Genomic DNA, 6,061 nt, shown 5'->3' on the forward strand with positions numbered 1-6,061 from the left:
TCTCTCTCTCTCTCTCTCTCTCTCACACACACACACACACACAAGTAGAGAGACAGAGTCAGTCTTTCAGATCTCAGCACTATTAGCTTCCCAAATAGGAAGTTCCATCCTTTTGTCATTGTTGAGACCATGGGAATTTGAATCCCTCATTTCTGCTTAAAGCATCTTTCAGAAGTCTGTAATTAAGAAACAACACTGAAACCAAAAATCTAGTTCACACAGATTGCCTGTCACCCGTCAGGCAAGCAATTAGAGGGAAAGGGGCTTGCCTTATTCTCAGAAAAGGATTTTCAAATTAAGGAAGGGCAGTGTGCTTCCTTTTTATACATTAGCACACTGGATCGTTATTACATTAACGACAGAAATAAAAATAAGAAAACCACAGTTTTAGAATATGAAGTTTGGGGCTGAGGAGAACGATTCAACTGGTCTGTAAAAACGTCTGGTGCTCCAGCCTGACAACCTGTAGGCAACCCCCAGGACCCAAGCAAAAGGCAGATGCTGTGGTACATCAGTAACACTAGCCTTCCTGAGACAAGATGAGAGGGAGAGACGGGAGAACAGGTTCTCAGGCCAGCTTGCCTGGGGTACCCCAAGAGACACTGCCTCAACAACGGGGTGGAGTGGGGTGTTGAGAACCAACTTCCAGAACATGTTGTCCTCTGACCTCCATGCATGCATAGGAACTCTCTCATACACTTGAATAAATTAAAAATTAAGTAAATATTGAAGTACAAAGTACAAACAAATCTGCCAAGCTGAAAAGTTATATGCCCACTGTGGAGGAAGCTAAGACCACAGAGCACAGGTTATAAAAAGTAACATGCTGTTCTGATGCTATTCTCAATCCAAGACCAGCATGACTCATGGGACCTGAAGCTGAAAAAAAGGCTTGAACCTGGATCTCTCTCAATATATATAGTGTTATCCCATTATTAATTACAATTTTTATGAGAAAAGAACTATCTCTAGCAGTCAGGACACGATAATCTGTGCGTGTACTTCTCACTTGCCTACAACTACTAATAAACTAATCCTTTATTTCCTGATAGTTCAGAGACAAAAAACTAACCACAGAAAATGATTGCTACACAGACACAGGAAAGTTTCTGTGCAGGGCGGCTGGAGTAGTGGCTCAGCAAAGCCTGGTCTTTAACAGCAGGCCTTGAACAGGAGCAGTATTCTGTAATATGAGGGATTTAGTGGTGAGGAGGAGAATGACATACAAAGGCAGGGGACAGTGAGCAGCTGCTGTGGACCTCTGGAATCAACAAGGTCCTCAGGTATGACGGGGTGGTGACTGCCACCAGAGCTGGGACCACACAGCAGGGTCCAACTGGATGGCCACCAATTATCAAGAAGCACCTACTCTTTGAGGGGTGTGGGTTTTTTTGTGAAGGAGGACTTTCAGGGCCCTAGATGATGTTAATTCCACGTGAAGGTTTTCCAGATACGGAGAACGGCAAAGAGCCAATGTTTTTCAACCAACTGTCCACGACTGTTAAATCTGATCAATTCAAAAAATGTCATCTTACACCACCATCAAGATGTCAAATTTCTGATTCTGAAAAAACACAATCCTTGTGCTTGCCTCCAAACAATTTTGCTTCTCACATCTGTTCTGTCATTGGCAATGTATTAGGAAACTAGTTGTAAAAGTTGTATAGGACTGAATCTAAAGGACAAGTGAACGCACCAAGGAAACACCTAAACAGAAGAGAGTTTGACACAGGAACTTTTGGCTTCTTAAAATGCTTTTCTGCCAATTTCCTGGTTCTCTTCTCTGTTTTACACAGTTCAGGAAGTTGGATGAACAACAGCCCCAGGCTAGCCCAGAAGGTATCCAACAGCCCTTAACCTTACCTCTAGCCCCTTGCATCATTTCTGTCCCATTCCAGGAAGCAACCAGTCCACTAACAGAATGGCTCATGACTGTTGAGAAAGGGTTCTCTGTGTAGTAGTGGTGGCCTGCAACTTGCTATGTAGACCAGGCTGGCCTCAAACTCATAAAGAGTGTCACACCATGCTCAGCCAAGCCTGGTATGTATTGACTTTAATGTACAAAACACACTTTTCTACACATCTTTTATACCTATATTTTTCTCTTAAAGTGACCTTGCTTACAATAGAAAAAACAAACAAACAAACAAACTGTGGACACAAGTCTTTAATCCCAGCACTTGGGAGGCAGATTTCTAAGTTCAAGACTAGCTTGGTCTACAGAGTGAGTTCCAGGACAGCCAGGGCTATACAGAGAAACCCTGACCAAAAAAAAAAAAAAAAAAATCAAAACAGAAAAGAAGAAAAGAAAACAAGTAAGAAACTACTCTGCTTGTTCTGAACTCCCAAGTACACACATCCAGCACATTCTCCTCTGTAGCTGTCATCTAAACTCAAACACTCACAATTCCAATATTACCTGTGGCTTCCAGTGATGGCCTCCCGCTTCTTGTATATATTTGCAGTTTTCAGTTAAATAAACATCTCTTAAGAACCCTAAAACCAATCTAAATTTCTTTAACTCTGGGGTATACACTTTCTGAGGCCAGCAGCTGATACCAAATATACTGTGGGAGCACAGCCAAAGAATCTCACCAGGGCTGGTGAGATGGCTCAGTGGGTAAGAGCACCCGACTGTTCTTCCGAAGGTCCGGAGTTCAAATCCCAGCAACCACATGGTGGCTCATAACCATCTGTAACAAGATCTGACTCCTTCTTCTGGAATGTCTGAAGACAGCTACAGTGTACTTACATATAATAAATAAATAAATCTTTAAAAAAAGAAAAAAAAAAAAAAGAATCTCACCAACTGTTTTCCCTCATTGCAGGACAGATACCTTTACCAGACAACATCTTTCCTGGGAACTATGCAACTTGAATCTATGGCTACATGATTTAGTATGTACCAAGAAGGAAGGCAGGAGAAAGTCCAAGATGATAGAGCTGAATGGACAGCCTAAGTCACCGGCCCTTGGTTCTATGTGGGAAATAGCAAAGCTCAGTGCCACTCAGGAAAGTCCTGAGGTCCGAAAGCACACTGGAGCGGGGGCTCTCCTTTGTAGGGAAAAAGAAGCAGTGAGAAATGTCACAGCCCTTTACTGTAGAGAAAAATCAAGGAAGGGCTCAGCTGCACACATAGATACCAGTACTCGGAATCAGGCAGCATCTGATAAACACCCTCACAGAAAGGGAAACAGAGAGGAGCAGAAGGTGTGCAGTCTCTTCCCATCATGCCTTCCCAGCAAAACAACAGGCTCGGGGGCACACACACACACACACACACACACACACACACACACACCTCCCTCTGCCCCTATCTGTCTCCCTCTTTCTTTTCTTTTGCTTTTTTTTTTTTTTTTTTTAAAGATAGCTGTGTCATATACCCCAGTCTGGTTTTGAACTTCTGATCTGTCTGTCTCCCCATTAGAAAACAAAATACAGATATTTAATTAAAAAAAATTCTCTCTTCCACTCAAAGTCTGGAGTTTTAAAAAAAAATTCCAGAAAATACCATATGAAAATTTACTAAAATACCTTGACAAGCCTCCACAATTTTATTTTTACCTACAATGTAGTTTTGTATTATTATTTGCACATCGAATTTTCCCTAAGAGTTTAGATGTTAGAACATCTGTAGTTTTCTGTCCTAAAGAACAAAAAGCAAACCACATTCTGTTTTGGAGCATTTTGTCAAAATGCTGACATTCTGAAGTCGGTTGGTTACTTGGGTATCTATAAGTCTTCCCTTCCTACTCTCCGCTGCATTTTTCTATTTGCACAGGTAGTAAATTCTCCTTACAGAAAGAGTAAAATGTACAAAGCGTAGAACGGCTGTAGCAAAGCACTTTTCATCTGTGCCGTTCGGCTAGTACATCAGTCTTCTTGAAGTTAAAAAGGAAAACAGGAGGTGCTGATAAATTCTCATTCCAAGCATACTATTGCTTCTAAGAACGTAACAAGTATTTCATTTTTATTTTACGTGTACGAGTGCCTGCATGTATGTCTGTGCCACAGGTGTATGCCTGGTATCTGAAAAGCCCAGAAGAGAAAGAATTGACGTTACTGGTATTTGTGAACCACCAACTAGATCCCTGGGAATGAAACCCAGGTTCTCCACAAGAGAAGCCAGTGATCTTCACAGCGGGGCAGAGCCATCCTCCAGGCCCAGGCAAGGATTTTACATGAATCAGAAGGCAATGGATACAAGTGCAACACTAGAGGGAAGGTGCTCATTTAACATTATGAAGAACCGCACAGGTATAAATAGGCACCACGCCAAGGGCAAGTGACAGAAAAATTAGCATCCTCTACTCTCAGGCTGAACAGCTCCTCAAAGTGTCAAACAAGAATACAATTTTTAAAGGTGCTATGGGAGTTTGAGAAAGTAGTGGAAAGACATGTAAATAGACAGGAATCACTGTTATACAGAAGAAGAAAAGACCATTCCAAAAACCTGACTCTAGGAAGCTGGAAGAAATTGCAATGGGTCACACAAACCACCACATTACTTTAAATTTAATAATTATAAAAGTGCAAGGTCATAAGTAGAGATAAGCATCCAGAAATAAAGACGCACAATGAGGGAATACTTAACAAAGAGGAAAACCAAAACATTCCATACATGGGAATAGCCATAAACAGATCATACAAATTTATATCACATTAAGAAGAAAATTTAGAGAATCATATATAGTTTCTTATAATCACACTTTACTACTTCAAGGATGTTAAAGCATATATAATCCAAATATCAAAATAATTAAATGTTAAAGTTAATTATTTATCAGATATAGTGAGTGATTTTCTTATTCAAAATTTGGTCTTATATTTCTGGATGATTTTGTTTGCACGTAGTCTGTGGACCACATGCATGCCTGGTGACTGTGGAGGGCAGAAGAGGGCGTCAAATCCCCTAGAACTGGAGTTGCAGCAGGTTCTGAACCACCCTGTGGGCACTGGGAATCAAACCAGGCTCTCCTGAAGAGCAGTCCGTGCTCTTAACCACTGAGCCATCATCTCCCCAGCCTGATTTTCTTTAACGGTTACATCATTCTGTGTCTTCCAAGCAGTCTATAATCAGTGCTCTTATGCTTTTGGGTAAGTAAGGTTAAAAAGTCACTGTATTTGCAGATAACTGCGTGTGATGTATTTGCATTTTCATATGTGTAGAGGCCTACACAAACCTGTATGCACAAGTGGGCAGGTAGAGGTGCCATCAAGGTGCCCTCCTTGTGCTCTCTACTTTATTTGTGGGCAGGCTCTCTCACAGCTCCCTGACTCGGCTCCTCTAGCTAGCCAGCTTGCTCCCTGTCTCTAGCTCTCAAAGTTGGGAGTGGAAGTGAGCCTCCATGCTCACTTGGCATTGTGTGGATGCTCCAGATTTGAACTCCTGTCCTCACACTCATGTGCCTAACACTGTACTCACCCATCTCCCCAGCCCAGTCCTGAGAACAGTCTTGGAAAATGGCTGCAAACCCTTCTCATCGTTTTCAGTAGAGAGTTATCTGACCCACAAACTCCACAGAAGCCACTGTCTGAGATCAGGATGTTACAGGTAGAAAGCTGGTATATGACAATTCATTTTAGTCAATTAGTATTTTCCTTCACGTGGTCAAAGTAACTGGGATTACTCAGGTGTCATGAAAAAACAGCCCTAAAACACTGCTACAACACCAGGGATGGCAATCCACTGTAACTCGCCATCAAGGACTTATGAACTTGAAGTACCACAGGCTTGAAGGAGAGATTCAGGATGGAGAAAGACCTGTGCGCTGTTAACACAACACCTCTGCAGAAGACACATTAGTTAAATCTGCTTTACTCCTTTGTGCTTCCGTAGAAGCAATCTATTTTACCCCAAGTAGCATGATGTGTGTATCTAAGCCACCAGAAACTGCAAACAGAATAAACAGGTAACATATCTGGGGTGTCTACACATTTAAATATATCCATCTGGTGCCGGGCGCGGTGGCGCACGCCTTTAATCCCAGCACTTGGGAGGCAGAGGCAGGCGGATTTCTGAGTTTGAGGCCAGCCTGGTCTACAAAGTAAATTCCAGGAC

General features: G+C 42.1%; 1 protein-coding gene across 8 annotated transcripts in view; it reads right to left on the bottom strand.

Annotated features, from left to right (window-relative positions):
- The window catches only part of Atp2b1 (ATPase plasma membrane Ca2+ transporting 1), a 111,895-nt gene that overhangs the window by 91,743 nt on the left and 14,091 nt on the right, over positions 1-6,061 (bottom strand). The window lies entirely within an intron of this gene.

The sequence above is a fragment of the Mus pahari genome, chromosome 9, assembly GCF_900095145.1.
Source record: "Mus pahari chromosome 9, PAHARI_EIJ_v1.1, whole genome shotgun sequence".
NCBI lineage: Eukaryota > Metazoa > Chordata > Mammalia > Rodentia > Muridae > Mus > Mus pahari.